Here is a 16,888-nt window from a genome sequence, read left to right as displayed (position 1 = left end):
CTTTACAAGGGATCGATCTCTCGACCCTCTACACACACTCATCTTCTCTACTCTCTCTCTCTCTCTACCAAACTCCAGTACTGACTCGACCATCGGAGGGGTTTTCGACCAACCACCGATTAGGCAGCCTAACCATATGCTCCTCGTGCAGGCCTTCACCCATCGGTACACCAAGGTTCTGATAGAAAACTTTGCGGAACATAAACTAAAAACCATTAAGGATTCAATTCTATACATGAAAACTATATGAATTTCTACTATACAAAATAAGTAAATAAATACCTTGATCCATGATAGTATGAAATCCTCTATCAATAAAGGGAAACCTTGAATGGAAGACCTTGATCTTTAAGTTCTTTACTTGTCTAAGATCTTCAAACCACTTCTCTCTCTCTCTCTCTAGACGATGGGAGCCTTCTTGTGGTGACAACTTGAGTTTTTTTTATAGAGAGTGTGATTTGGGACCTTACACTATTTATAGTAGTATTCTTCCCATCAAAGAATCCATTTATTCAATGAACTTCATTAAATAGATTAATGTATCTTATACATTCATGATACATAATGCATCTTCTATATTAATGAATTCATTAGATAGATTAATGTATCCTACATATTCATAATAGATACATAATGCATCTCTAAGATTCATTCATAATGAATCCATCACATTCAATGCATTAGCATTAGTCTATATATAGGTGCATTCATCAATAATTAGTCACCATCTAATTGATGTACATGTATCTTACTTAATGAGATGAATCTAGTATAATCATGCAAAAGCCACATTAAGCCATATTTAGGGGAAAAAATTCTTACAGGTTCGTCTACGAAGTTCCTTCTCTCTCTATTGCAGAAACGAGTCCGCACACTCCTTGTTATGTTTGAATTTTTTTTGGAAAATTTGTAATGGTAACCAAATTCATGATAATCACTTTCAAGTTGTGTAATTTGATATCCAGATGTGTAATTTATTTATGCTTTTATGTATACATAATCAGTGTCACTACAAGAAAAAGCAGATTTCGCGACTAAAAATGGATTTTTCGTCGTTGAAAGTAACAGAATTGGCGACTAAAATGGAATTAGTCGCCAAAAGTGGGCGACTAAAACAGTTTAGTAGCCAAATGTAGGGGTTTTAGCGACTAAAAGTCAGTTTAGTCGCCAAATATAGGGGTTTTAGCGACTAAAAAAATTTTAGTAGCCAAAAGAGAAGGTTTTTGGCAACTAAAACCATTTAGTAGCCAAAAGTATAGGTTTTGGCGACTAAAAAATAGTTTCGTCACCGATTATGCGTGTTTTACCGACAAAAATCAATTTCGTAGCCAAAAGTGAAGCTTTTTGGCTACTAAAAAAAATTTAGTAGCTAAAAGTCAAGAATTGCCGACTACAATGCAGTTTAGTCGCCCAAAGTAGAGGTTTTGGCGACTAAATTTTAGTTTAGTCGCCAAAAGTGGAGGTTTTTCGGCGGGAATGAATTTTTTTAGTGACTAAAAAAATTTTAGTAGCCAAAAGAGAAGGTTTTTGGCAACTAAAAACATTTAGTAGCCAAAAGTATAGGTTTTGGCGACTAAAAAATAGTTTGGTCGCCGATTATGCGTGTTTTACCGACAAAAAACAATTTCGTAGCCAAAAGTGAAGCTTTTTGGCTACTAAAAAAAAATTAGTAGCTAAAAGTCAAGAATTGCCGACTACAATGCAGTTTAGTCGCCCAAAGTAGAGGTTTTGGCGACTAAATTTCAGTTTAGTCGCCAAAAGTGGAGGTTTTTCGGCAGGAATGAATTTTTTTAGCGACTAAAATATAATTAGTAGCCAAAACTATACAATTGGCGACTAAAAAATAAATTTAGTCGCCAAAAGTGATCTAATTTTTTTTTTAGTAAATAATTTATTTTTTACATAAATTATATTGAATAAAAATAATTATTTTTATATATATAGCTAGATATTAATACGGGTCAATATAGTATATAAATAATATATGTTGCATATATATTCATGTGGTGTTGTAGTGGCATGGTGGAGAGAGTGTGTTGCTAAAGGTTTAGAATGTGGGAGAGGTTGGCGGTTTGAATCTCAGAAAAAGCAAAAAAGTTGTTTTTTTTTTTTTTACGGAAGCACCTTTGACGACTAAAATTGTTTATTTTGGGCGACTAAACGGTTTAATCGGCGATTCATGGACTATTGGCGACTAAAAGATTAGTCGCTAAATGTGTGATTTTAAAAAGCGTAAATCACTATTGCCGACTAAATCGTTGGTCGCTAAAGAGCTATTTTTTGCCGACTAAAAAAATTTTAGTCGCCAATACCTCCGGCGACCATATATGAGCGACAAAACGGGCGACTAAAAAAATTAGTCGCTGAAACTAAAAACTCGAGTTTCGGCGACTAAAAACAGACTTTTGGCGACTAAAAGCTTAGTCGCTAAATGTGTGATTTTAAAAAGTGTAAATCACTATTGCTGACTAAATCGTTAGTCGCTAAAGAGCTATTTTTTGCCGACTAAAAAATTTTAGTCCCCAATACCTCCGGCGACCATATATGAGCGACAAAACGGGCGACTAAAAAAATTAGTCGCTGAAACTAAAAACTTGAGTTTCGGCGACTAAAAATAGACTTTTGGCGACTAAAAGATTAGTCGCTAAATGTGTGATTTTAAAAAGTGTAAATCACTATTGCCGACTAAATCGTTGGTTGCTAAAGAGCTATTTTTTGCCGACCAAAAAAATTTTAGTCGCCAATACCTCCGGCGACCATATATGAGCGACAAAACGGGCAACTAAAAAAATTAGTCGCTGAAACTAAAAACTCGAGTTTCGGCGACTAAAAACAGACTTTTGATGACTAAAAATTTAGTCACCAAAGATACTTTTTCTTGTAGTGTGTGTAAAATGAAGGCCCATAACATGATGAATATTATTTATTTTTTCATATTTTACAAGCCAGAGAATATGTCCAATTTACAAGGGAAAAAGTCATCCACCGAACCCGCCTAATCACTTGAATCGCTTGAATAAATCAACCGACCTGCCGGTTTGGGTGAACCGCGGTTCTGTGGCAAGTGACAAAAACCGCTCCACACCAACCTGTGCACACCCCTAGCTCCATCTCCCACCCCTCTCTCATCTCAGAAATGGAACATATTCCATTAGTAGAGGAAAAAGCGGTCAAATGTGCTGGCAATCAATAGCATATGTGCTTGGGTAAAAATTTGGAATACTGTGTGGAAATTTGGTCTAACCTGTAAACTGCGGTGCAACGGTGCCAAGAGTGAACTCGGAAAATTTCAAAGAAGACAAAATGGACGGTCTGTACTGTTCGAGAATTGGCTCAATATTTTTTTTTTTGATCGGCAAAAAAAATCTATATTGATGAAAACATAAAAATATGATAGAGTACATCAATATAGAGGAGATTGGAGCTAGCTCAAGTTCGAAGCTCCAGTTGGTGAGAAACCAACAAAAAGAGAAAACAAAAAAACTAGAAGCATTAGCAACGAAATTACAGCCATAACAGCATAGTAGATCACCAAGACTAGCAGCATAGTAGATAACAGAGCAAACTAGCAGCATAGTAGATCACCAAGATTAATAGATCAGCAGGCTTAGCAGCTAATTCCCAACAGATCAATCTCATTTCCAAAATCACCTTTAAACAACACCAAATCTGACTGGTCTTGCTTCCAACGGCAAGCCACTTCAGCTACCCAGCAGAGGATGAACATAACCTCACAGCAATGCAAGACTGGTGCAGCATAGATCAAATCCTCTTCCTAAACAAGACTGTTAAACGGAGGCACACAGCCAGCCACCTGGATGCCAAACAGGTGAAGAAAGTACAGACCAAAGTACAGACCAACAGATCTGATTCAGAACAGAACTGAAACCGACCAACGTACAGACCAACAAGGCTGGAGAAACAAGGCAGACTTGAGCCTAACCCAGAGAGCAGACCAACAGATCAGACCAACCAAAGTGCAGACCAACCCAGAATCCACCAGATCAGACCAACCAAAGTGCAGACCAACAGATCTGATTCAGAACAGAACTGAAACCGACCAACACAGAACAACAGAACATCAGAAGAATAGTGCAGCAATTAACACACAGCCATCCAACTCTGTCAAGGTAGAATAGTGCAGCAAACCTTCTAGCATAGAATCTGATTAAGACAAGAGTCATCTTATGGTTTAAAGCTGAGTCAAGGGATAGTTTCTACTCAGTTCAGGAGCTGGTGTTAAATTTGCAGCATGTTAGGAAGCTCTGATGCTGCCTACAACACCAAATGATGTATGAATGATATAACTTCAAATAAGGCACACATGGGTATCCGTTAATGGGTATATATATATATATATAAGAGTCAAAATCAGTAGCACCAGAACAAAATTTGAGGTCTAAGATGAAACAACGCACTAAAATGTAACCTCATTAACATATGGCCAGATCTTTGTTAGCTGAAGGTTAAGCCATGTCAACTGCGAAACACACACACACAAACACAACCACATTGGTCAGTACACATACAAATACATATATCTATATATATGAAAGGAGCTTACTTGCTTATGGCTGGTTTTTTCTTCCTATTTTGTCCTAATACTTTGAATAATTTATTAATAGTAACGTATGTTGGGTGAATATTTTTTTTTTTAATGTAATTATGCAAATATTATGTTGAGTGAATATATATATATATATATATATTTTTTTTGTAATCACGCAAATATTCTTGGTAATTATGAAACATAAATATTTTATTTTTTCACAAATTATAAATACACTCATAAGTTTTGTTTAAAATATGAATTGGTTCTATAATAGTAGAAATTATAACTATCATTTATTATAAATTTTAATTTAACACAACAATTAGGAAAAAAAAATTAACTATTCTCCTATGTAATAATAAATTATTAAAATTATTTATTGAAAAATATTTCTCATATCATTAAAAATTATTAATTGACTTAATACTTTATTTATTCACAAAATAGTTAACTGAACAATATTTTTCATATAATTAAAAATTGCTAATTTGCGTAATGATTTATTTATTAATAAAATTGGTCATTTGTTATGCGAGTATGATTTATGTATTAATAAAATGGGTTATTTGTATATGTATATGTATTTTCTTCTACTTCTTTATTAGTTCAATGAAGTATTTTAGTATTTTTTATGGGGGAATTATCTTAATATTTGTTTTATATTTATCTATTAAGAAAAGTTACACACCATAACTTTTTTTTTTTTTTACAAATTCGGAAGAAATTTTAATGACTAATAAAAAATGATATGGTAATAGAATTGGAGTCTACATTATTTGGTGCATAACAAATCAAAAAAATAATACATATTATACCATAAAATTCTATCATATATCTAATTATTTATTCTATTCAATTCCATAGAACAATATTCTAATTTTTAAAAAATAATGAAAATATAAAACTTAAATATACCGTAATAATAGCTCGTGTCTTGTGTGGAATTTTTCAAATTATATATATATATATATATATAGAGAGAGAGAGAGAGAGAGAGTTACTTTGGCACTAGCTTATAAGATCTCTTCTTTTTCTTTTTTGGCTTATTTTGAATTTTTTTTATTTTTTATTATAAGCATATCTAGACTAGAGAACTCTAAACATTTTTTCAAAAGAAATTAATTTGTCTAGCTTTTATTGCACACCACATAAAATCTTAATGTAAACTTGTCAATAAAAGTAAAATGTTTGAATATAAACTTCTAAACAAAAGTAATTGTTAAGATATACATTCTGTGCAAAAATAAATGGTTCAGATATATATATACATTTTGATTAACTGTTTATGTCTAAATACTTTTTTATTTTACTTTCTTCTTTTTTTTTTCTTTTTTTGAGTTGATGTTTGAACATTTGTTTTTATATTTATTTAAAAATTTATATCTGAACAATTTACTCCCTCCGTTTCAAAATATTAGTCACTTGGAGAATTTAACTTTTTTGATACTATAATTATTACACTTGAAAAATATAACTTTCTAAAACTACCCTTTGCTAGTATATTTTTTGAAAAATATCAATTGTCATAATTATTTTTTGTGTTATAAATGAATTTAAATGACTAACAAAATACAAAATTTATATTATTTTACTCTTTGATATTTGAAAAACATTTTTGAATAATAAAAATGAAATAAGGGCCTAATATTTTGATACGGAAGAAGTAAATGTTTAGGATATGCGTATTAAAATATTTTAAGCAGTGTATAAATAGAATTATCAAAAATTAAAATATTTTGGAGTAAAAATAAAAAGGAAAAATTGAACAACGAAAAAAAGGTAAGCAATATGTCAAGTTTTATCAGGTGTAGAGAGAAAGGAGCGAAGTGGTGTACCTTTTGACGGTGGGAGAAGACGACCCAGGAAGGGTAGTAGTCAGGAGTGAGAATCTTCCTGGAATCTTCCAATGTCATCCTGGCAAAGGCAGCTATCGTAGTGGCCTTCAAAATTGAAATCAAAACACAAATCTTACAGATAAGGATTATATATATATATATATATATATGATTATAAGGTTCGTTTGTCAACTTTCATTTTTAGTTAAAAAGTAAAAAAAATATTATAAGTTGCCGCATTAGTCTGTATATTTTTTTGTAAAATAACATAATCCCAAACGAGATGTAAGTACAAGTAGAAGAAGAAGAAGAGAGAGAGGGTTAACAAGTTGAGAGCGACGCATGGATCGAGCATTTTCACAGCGAACGAAGGCAACGATGAGAGCGAATCCAACAGTGATTCCGATGACGAGGCCGAAGAAGAATGACATGTTTGTTGTTTGAAGGCTTTTTCACTACTGCCTCTGCCTGGAAAGAGGGTTTGGATTGGGAGTCGAGAGAGAGAGAGAGAGAGTTGGGAACTTCAACTGTATATGATATATAATTTTTGAGTGTTTGAATTGAATTTGATGATTGTATCGTTTTTATTTGGCGATTTGTTTTGTTTGCTGTGTTTGCTGTATGTACGTAACCAACCATTTGTTTGCTTTCTGTGTCGTTGTAATCTAGGTAGGATGTAGGCTCGGGTCGGGGTTGGTGGGGTCAAGCCGTCCGTCCAAAGCTGCTTTTCATTTGTCCCAACGAAAGCCACGCATTGTAGTGACTTGTCATTACAACTATATTTTTAGAGCTCCAAAGCAATTTCCCATAAACACTTTGTCTATAACTATTATACAAAAGAATGCAAACATACATGTCACAATTAAGGTTAGATTTGACAATTCTTACAAAAGTCAAAAAATCACTATTTTATTTAAATTATATCATCTTATTTAAGTTATATCACTTCTCTACCACATTACTTCAAACCCAATTTATATTTTAAAAAAGTCAAAAAATGCACTAATTTACAACATTCCAGACAATCCCTGAATCTAACACATACAAATTCCTGAATGTAACCTCTCGCTACAAATAAACTAGCAGATGAACTAAATCACTGCTTAAAGAACAAGATGTATACGTATGCTATGTTTGGATAGGATTCCTTACGTGTGCCAAATGCAGCCAACTTCAGATTACACATGTGTTTCACAACTGACTTTCCAACCAATAGGAAGCCATCATTTGTTATGTTCCTATCCACCTCGGTCGGTTCTTGTACACAATTACAGTTGGAGCTTTTCTTCTTCACAATTGTTGATATTGTAAACTGGAACAGTGAACAAAGACTTGCAATAATGGACTTGCTGCCATTGTTTTTTGCTCTTCATTGTCATTTCTGTATAATTATATATTTGTTTACAATATGGGGGGGAAAAAAAAAAAATTGGTTTGTACAATTTGTGTTTGTTCCTGAAACTGATGCTACAACTGTGATGCAAATTGACAAAGTATTTGCTCAGCTATGCATCAAAGCTCTATACCATTATTGTTAAATCACAATTTGATGAGCTCCCTACTCCTCAATTCATGGTTTAGGTGACATGCATGCATATATATATATATATATATTTGTGTGTGGGGTGGAGGGAAGCAGTTTTACACCTCGTAGTTTTCAATTTTTTAAGTTTGCCAATGTTGATGTCTTGGTGTTTGTTAGTATAGAAAAACTTTGTACACCATGTCTTTGATAATATGCCCATAAGAAAACTTTTTATGTTTTAAGTGGTGGTGTGTTTTTATCTTTCTCCTCCTGACCTCTTATTCCTTTTGTAGGTTTGAACAGGTTGGTTGGATTTTGTTGTAGCTGAGGCCAAAGGGTATGGAATCAAATCTTGTGTTGAGTTTAGTGAGTAACTATGACAACTTTGGAGCATGGAAACAGTATGTGAAGTGAACTAGAAATAAAGGTCAATACTTAACACCTGTTATTAAAGGATATTACAACCATGTTAAGGTAAGTGATAAAAAAAAATTTCAAATCCTCTGTTTTTACCCTATTCCATGTGATTGTAAGAGAAGAGCAAAGTTCATCTCTAGTATGTGGTTGTGGTTTTCTTTTAAAATTTGTAGATATAGATTCCAAATGTTGAGAATTGGTTGGACCTCCAATTTGGACAAACGGTGTTTTCATGTGCTTTGTATTAGATGTTAAGATGTTGAGGATCCTATATATATGGCTCTTGCTTCTACCGCTGGTGTCATCTGCAACAAACAAAAAATCTTCTTCTTATTTGTCTAATCCTATCTTCAATGCTCTATTTTGTTTGGTTTTTTGTCATAGATTCATACTCTTGTTTTATTCACTATGGCATTAATTAATGAACCAAAGACAATATGTATTTTTGGGGAAATTTTAACTTAAAACACTTAACAATGTTTTGCTATCAATTATATATATATATATAACATGTATAATAGATGAAGAGACCTTGAGTTGGAGAGAAAGAGTTTCACTGGGAACGATTCCAACACTATTATTAGGGATGACAATGTATTCTATCCGTGTTCCATTTTCGCTTTTCTATCCCAATTTACATGTTATTTCTCCACTCCAATAAGAAAATGGAGAGGGATGGTGTTCTCTATACCTGTTCCATTTTCACTGTTTTTGCCCCTATTATATTAAATACATAACATTATAATTATATAATCTAAATCACATTGATTTGACCAACAACAACTTTACATTTTTTTTATTTTTATTTTGACTTGCTAAGATCTTGATTGGTGTTATTTTATTTGAAAGTTGAGTTTTTGAAAAAAAATAAAATAAAGCCTTGTTTGGGGTTTGGTTTTTTAGTGACTTTTTAGTTTTGATTTTTCTACAAAGTAAAAAAAAAAAAAAAAAAATTAATCATTGTATTTGGTTTCAATTTTCTGAATTCGATTTTTTGAAAATTGAGGCTTTTTTTTCATTTTTTTTTTTGATTTTAGTGAACATTTTTTAAATTTTAAGCAAATTTTTTTTAAAACTTTTTTAGATGTATTTTGCTTAGATGTATCTAAAAAGTAAAATATCTAAATACACAAGAGTACAAAAAATGTACTAAATTTTTATATGTTTTTGTATTTTAGGTATTTAGTGAATTTTTTAAAGATTTTTTTTCACGAATATTATACTTTTTAAGTGTACTCATGTTAGGTGTATCTAAAAATTAAAAAAAAAATGCTTAAAGTATTAAAAAAATTCAACAAAAACAAAAAAAAATACGAAAAATAAAAAGTTTCAATTTTCTAAAAGGTAAATTCAGAAACTCAAACCAATGTTTGGATATAATTTTGTAAATTGTATGAAAAAAAACATGAATAACTAGTGTGGTTAACTTATTTTTTTGCTAAGTGATTACAATATGTACATATCTATATGTATAAGAGGCGCTCAATTGCTTGAAATTCATCTTTTCTCTCTGATTTTGCCTTTTCATCTTGAATATTTTACCAATGGTGACATATATGTTGAGTAGTGAAGGTTTCTTCGTAATTATGCAAGCATTTTTGGTCAATAATGCAACAGCTTTTTTTGTAAATACGCAAACATTCTTAGTCAATTATAAAAATAGGTTTTTTCATAATTATGTAAACATTCTTGGTCAATTATGAAACATAATTTTTTTTTTTGACAAATTACAAATACACTCATAAAATTTGTTTAAAATATGAATCGGTCATATAATACTAGAAATTACAATTATCGTTTGTTATAAATTTTAATTTAACACAATACTCAAGGGGAAAAAAAAAACTATTCTCCTATGTAATAATAATTATCAAAATTGTTTATTGAAAAATATTTCTTATACCATTAAAAATTGTTAGTTGATTTAATGATTTATTTATTAACAAAAGGGTTAATTGAAAAATATTTTTCTTATCATTAAAATTTGTTAATTTACTTAATAACTTACTTATTAATAAAATTGATTGTTTGTTATGCAAGTATGATTTATGTTTTGAATAAATTTAGTCATTTATATATATATATATATATATATATATGTATTTTGTTTTTTGCTTCTTTATTAGTTCAGTGACTCATCTTAATAGTTTTTTTTGGATAGGGGAATTATCTTAATATTAGTTTTATATTTATCTATTAAGAAAAGTTACACACCATAATTTTTTTTTTCCTTATAAATTCGGAAAAAATGTTAAAGACTCATAAATTCACCCAAAATGATATAGTAATAGAATTGGAGTCAATATCATTGGGTGTATAACAAATCAAAAAATATACATATCATATCACATAATTCTATCACATATCTAATGATTTATTCTATTTAATTTCATATAATAATATTTTAATTTTTAAAAAATTATCAAAATATAAAATTTAAACATACTATAATAATAATCTGTGTCATGCACGTGCCATAATTTTAATTTTTATATATACTAGTTTATAAGAGAATGTTTTGATAAAATTAAACATTTATAATGGTAAATTATAAGGAATTTATTAAAAAGGAAGAGAAAAGCACTACAACAAAAAGCACCATTGGCGACTAAAAAAATGAATTTCGTCGCTGAAAGTTGCACAAATGGCGACTAAATCCATTTTAGTCGCCGAAAATGAAGCCTTTTGGCGACTAAAACCATTTAGTAGCCAAATGTATATGTATTGGCGACCAAAAATCAGTTTGGTCGCCTATTATATGGGTTTCAGCGACTAACACAATTTTCGTCGCCAAAAGTGATGGTTTTTGCCGACTAAAACAATTTAGTAGCCAAAGGTGCTAGTTTTGGCGACTAAAAAGCAGATTGGTCGCCGATGGTAGGTGTTTTGGCGACTAAAACGAGATTAGTCGCTGAAAGTGAAGTTTTTTGGCTACAAAAAAAAATTAGTAGCTAAAAACTGAGTATTGGCGACTAAAATTCAGTTTAGTAGCCAAAAGGGGTCGTTTTTGGCGACTAAAAACAGGTTTAGTCGCCAAAAGGTGTGTTTTTAGGCGCAACATTTTTTTTTAGCGACTGCAAAATTAATTAGTAGCCTAAAATTGTAGAATTGGCGACTAAATAATGGATTTAGTCGCCAAAAGTGAGATAAATTTTTTTTAATAAATAATTTATTTTTTACATAAATTATATTTGAATATATATAATTATATTTATATATATTTTGTTGTATTAATACTGGTGAAAGTAATATATAAATAATATAAGTTGCAATTATATTCATGTGATGGTTGAGTGGCATAGTGGGGTGGCGTGTATTGTTAAGGTTTGGAGCTTGGAGGTTGCAGGTTCGAAGCTTGGGAGCTGCTGAGGCACAGTGGGTATTTTTTTTTTTTTTTTTGAAAAATGCTTTTGGCGACAAAATGCTATGGTCGCCAAAAAAGAGTGACATTGCCGACGAAAACTTTAGTCGCCAATTGTATAAATAATAAAAAAAAAAACACTATTGGCGACTAAAACTTTAGTCGCTAAATGTCTAATTTCACAAATGGAATCGACTATTGGCGACTAAAACTTTAGTCGCTGAAGACCTGTATATTGCCGACTAACTAATCTTTAGTCGCCAAAGGTATTGCCGACCATGTATTGGCGACCACAACGGCGACTAAAATATTTAGTCGGGAAAAGTGAAAATCCTACATTTGGCGACTAAAAGAAGACTTTTGGCGACTAAAAATTTAGTCGCCAAAAGTGTTTTTTCTTGTAGTGAAGAAAGATGAGATATAAACATTTTGAAATTAATATATTTGAAAATTAAAAGGGAGTTAAATGAATTTTTTTTTTTAATTAGAGGTAAAAATATACTTTTTAAAAAATAATGGGGGCACGTGCCCCAGACCCTATATAACACATTATTATCTTGATAAACAAATAAATAAATAAACAAAAAAAAAAAACACATAATTGTCTTGTTCTCTATAATGTTAAGCATTAGCAGCTATCGATTTAACTATCATTTTTTGCTTTGTTTTCCTCTTTTTGTTTCCTTTTCGAAGGTTTTTTTTTTTTTTTTTTTTTTTTTTTGGAGTGGGATGTAATGGTGTTGAAGTGGTAATGTTAGAGTTCTTTATCTGATTAGGCTTATCTGATTGCCACATCTATACTGTTCATTTATCCATAGCTTCTAAGTGGAATGTATAATGTATCATTGTTTTTTTTTCCCTATTGACTGGCCTATTCTTTTTTATTTTTTATTTTTTTATATATCATATTGCATCTATATATGTTTTCCTTGTGTTGCTTACAATTTTGCTGATTATTTTTTATGTTTGTTATAAAAATTTCAAGTCCTGTTCCCTACTGTTTGTTTGGTTTGGATTGATTCCTTAAAATTAATACTTACTCTGGTTGGGTTGATGCCAATACAGTGGAAGTTTCCGGAGGTAATGATGGTGAAAAGGTGACAATATGGCTACTTGATGCTTCAAAAGGTTAGTTTGGTTTTGCAATCTTCTAGCACTAAAATTTTTTGTAAATAACAAGAGTGTTTGGTCCTATTTGTTTCACTGTTGTCGCTTTGTCTTGCATATCCGTGCTCATGAAGTTGTGCATGTTCACTAGCAGTTGGTTCAGATCAAGCAGCATCAGAAAATAGTATTCCTTTGTCTCCCCATTGGCTAAATGCCAAACTGAGTGAGACTAAGATGGTGAGTTCTATGATTTGATAATTGTAACTCTGTTTTTAACTTAACAATAACCTTTAATGCCTCTGTTATGTGTACCATTTTATATATCTATAAAGGTGCACAATATACTAATTTGATGATGGGTTATTTACATAGAGACCCCCTAAACTTTCACTTTGCCCCCTCAATTAGGGACAAATAACGTACATCAAAATTATAACATCGAGAAACAATTTCCACTACAATAGAGTTCAAATGCTCAAAAATCTCACTCCAATGCAGATAACTAGCATATATAATTAAGATGGCCAACGTATTCGCTTTATTTTTGCCTATGAATGATCCACAATTCTTAAATCATGTTCTTTGGTTCAATATTTGACCAATTTTGCTTGCCATTTCAATTCATAAAATAAAGTTATAGAATTTAATGATAATGTGTTATGTCTTTGCCTCGCTCTATTATTCTTAGCTAACGATAGCACAATCACCATAGCGTTATTCCTAGTCAATAATGGCACGACCCCTACGCTCAAATCGTGTGGAGGTCCAACTAATTATATAATAAACGGAAACATTATGGATGTATATAACATCTGAAACTTATAACTACATAAAAAATGATATAATTTCACATAAATGAAACATAATTAAAGATTTTAAAAGAATATCATAATTAAAAATAAAAATTGATTATAATTAATTGCGTGAGGGATGTGTATAATAAAATTCTCCCTTTTTATTACACAAAATATCACTTAATTATCATTAAATTATCTATTTAATTCATGAACGGTCGATTAACTTTACTAATTTATCTCTAAATTATAGATTGAATCTATTAAGTCTTAAAGTATTTAATTCAAATATATTTTGTTCCTAAAAAGATTGCAAAAATAAAATATAAACTCATAAGTATTATAAATTAGTAAAAGATCCAACCTAGTTAAGATTTTATTCCACAAAAATCTTAAATTTCTATTTTATCTTTAAAAAGTATTTTAATTCGTTGTGTGTTTAAATTAGTATCAGAGTACGATTTTTTCAATCTTGCTAAAAAAATTATATGAGTATTAGATATATTGAAGTAGAATTAAATAATTTAAATAATATATTTCGTTACAAATAATAATAGAACAAAATAATACATTAATTAAGTTATAAAAAAACCAAACGACAAACCTAGAAACAATCAATTAGCTATTATAAATGAATTTTGGTATATAAAACTAAATAAATGTAAATAGGTAGCCATTGCAGAAAATAAGTATGAAAATACTATAGATAATTACCTTTATCCTTATAAAAAAAATTCTCCATAAGAACTGATGTCCACTTTTCAAACAAAAATAAAAATTTAAGATATTTTTGAAATAAAACTTTAATTAAATAGGGTCTTTTACCAATTTATAATACTTATGTGTTTATATTTTATTTTTGTAATCATTTCAGTGACTAAATAGACTTGAATTAAATATTTTTTAGGGACTTAATAGATTCAATTGATAAATTAGAGATTAAATAGACTTTGATTACATATTTTAAAAATTTAGCAGACTCAATTGGTAGTACAAGGACTAAGTATATAATTTGACGATAGTTTAAAGATAAAAAGTGTAATAAATCCTATAATAAATAATAAATCAAGGCACAATTTGAAAATATCTTTTTAATTTTGAATCAAAAAAAGAAAAGAAAATATCTTTTGAATAAATGATTAAAACCTGTCTAATTCAAAAACCATGACTGAGATTTATTTTTTAAAAAAAAAATTGTCTCTTCCACAAACTATCTTCAACCGTCTAGATCTCAAATGAGATTCAACTGTCTAAATAAAAATGATTTGGACCACTAAACAAAGGCCTCTAATGCATCTTTAATTTGTCTTTTTCTTCCCTCTTTTTTGTCTTTTACTTCACTGTTTTTTTTTTTTTTTTTTTTTTATGGTTGGACAGCTCATTAGAGCTGCACTGTTGCAGCTCTAATTAGAGCTTCGGAGCATGACCCACCGTCTAAATTCTCTACTGTTAGCTACCCAACTACACCTGTTACATTATCCCTATGAACTGGAAGTCTTTCAAGGAAAAGCTCTCTCAGACAAATCTCTGTGTTCCTTCTCATTTTTCTCTACCATCACCGGGGTAGAAAAATTATTAGTTTGTCTTAAGAAAAATGCTTGGGACCTCTAATTTAGAGGTACCACTAGTGATGTGACAATGGATTCAATCCACTGCCACTGTCAGTCATGTGTCTTAATTTTTTTTTTTTTTCCTCTTTTCCACCTCATTAGAGATGTGTTTAGAGGTGTGTTTTTAAAAGTCTCTAGGATTGTTGTTGTCTTAAAGTGTCACATAACAATGCCCCACGATAGGGGCGGAGGGACACAGGGACCGGGGGTTACATGTCCCTTGACTTTTCAATTTTTTTTTTTTTTTTTTTTTTGGAGGATCTTAACTGACACACACAATCACGTGCCTCTGTAGACGCGCTCGCGTGGGGCCCTCGCTACAGTTCGGACTCGATTTGTGTCACGGTTCTTAATCTGAACCAAAGAGTCTAAATCTGGCAAATCGTTTCGAGAAAAAACAGATTTTTGAAAGAAGTGCCAAACATGGACTGCTTTACCAGATACAGAGTCGCCACCTAAATATTTTATTTTGGGGGAATTTAGGAAACCCTGACTCGGTGCCAAAGGCCACGTGTCCGTCATCACCAAAGTTGCCTCGGCTCGGGAACTTGGGTACGATCGGGGAAGGTCAGCTATGAGCACCCCCTTTCGCCCGGTCCGAAGACCGGCCTCTACTAACCGTGATATTCTGTTTTGAAAACGTTATGTGCTCTTATTCCGGTTATTAGCCTAGAATTACTATGTTGTGCACACAACAAACAAGTATAAACCAAATCGCCTAAATTAGAGCAAAACATTTCATGCTTGTTTTGAAGATGGTTTGCTACTCGCAAGTAGGCTAAAATGCAGGTTTTGCCACCTTCGAGTGGGCTTTTAGAAAAGATGGTTTTGCCACTATCTAGTGGGCTTAAAACTCACAGTTTTAATGCATTTTTCTAGTTTAGGCAATTCAACCTCCATCCACAGGCATTCAAGCAGTTATATCACATAAGCAGTTAGCCTCATGGTAAACATGCTGTCATGATAGCATTCACACGCATGCGATATGCTAAAGCATAAAAATACTTACATCGTACTCCGTGCCAAAACAGTAAACTAGTTAGCCAACATGCATGGTCCTAGTTCATGTCAAATTGCCTAATGTAACACATACAGGATGCAATTTGGAATAGGCTCGGCTAACCTAAGTATGGCATGTGAAGTGCAACCAATTGATGCACGTATTCAATTTGGAATTGAAGTACAAATACAGTTAGCATGATGTACCGAGCCCGTTGGATGCAAGACAAATGTATGGATGCACGCATGCATAGCATGAGGTATGCTAATTTAAACATGTCCTATTACTAACCATCAAAGCAGGTAAGTAAAAAGAAAGAAAGAAGTTGGGATTGGAAGACATGCACACACACACCCACACTTATTACAGATTCGCCCTCGCTCGGAGGGACCAAATAAATATTACACATTAACTAACTCGCGAGCTAATTAATTATTACAAATTGCCTAATTAGTTAACAAACTAACTAAGCTAGGAAAAACAGTAAACCGCCTCGAGAAGAGAGCCTAATGCAATGCGTGCTCGGTCTTGCTCGGAAGTGCACCGCCATGCATAGGCTGCCTCTGTTTTCCTTGATACACTCCTCTGGAGACTTCCAAAGTCTCAGGACTGCTTCCTTGGACATTGAGGGACACCACCGGCTGAATAGGATTGCCACCGGCAGTGGCATGTGGTCACCGGCCATTG

The 16,888-nt window shown here is 31.7% G+C and overlaps 1 pseudogene across 1 annotated transcript in view; it reads right to left on the bottom strand.

Annotated features, from left to right (window-relative positions):
* LOC114265176 (synaptotagmin-5-like) overlaps window positions 1–6,931 on the bottom strand; it is a 122,786-nt pseudogene extending 115,855 nt beyond the window's left edge. The window contains exons 1-4 of the transcript XR_014349608.1: window positions 6,714–6,931; window positions 6,388–6,492; window positions 4,419–4,480; window positions 3,245–3,366 (exon numbers count right to left, since the gene is read on the bottom strand). The product of XR_014349608.1 is annotated as a synaptotagmin-5-like (transcript). The remainder of the gene's footprint in view (window positions 1–3,244; window positions 3,367–4,418; window positions 4,481–6,387; window positions 6,493–6,713) is intronic.
* Between the last annotated feature and the right edge of the window lie 9,957 nt (window positions 6,932–16,888).

Source organism: Camellia sinensis, chromosome 13 (genome assembly GCF_055761805.1).
Source record: "Camellia sinensis isolate YWXY chromosome 13, ASM5576180v1, whole genome shotgun sequence".
NCBI classification, from domain to species: Eukaryota; Viridiplantae; Streptophyta; class Magnoliopsida; order Ericales; family Theaceae; genus Camellia; species Camellia sinensis.
This window is presented reverse-complemented; position numbering and strand designations above follow the sequence as displayed.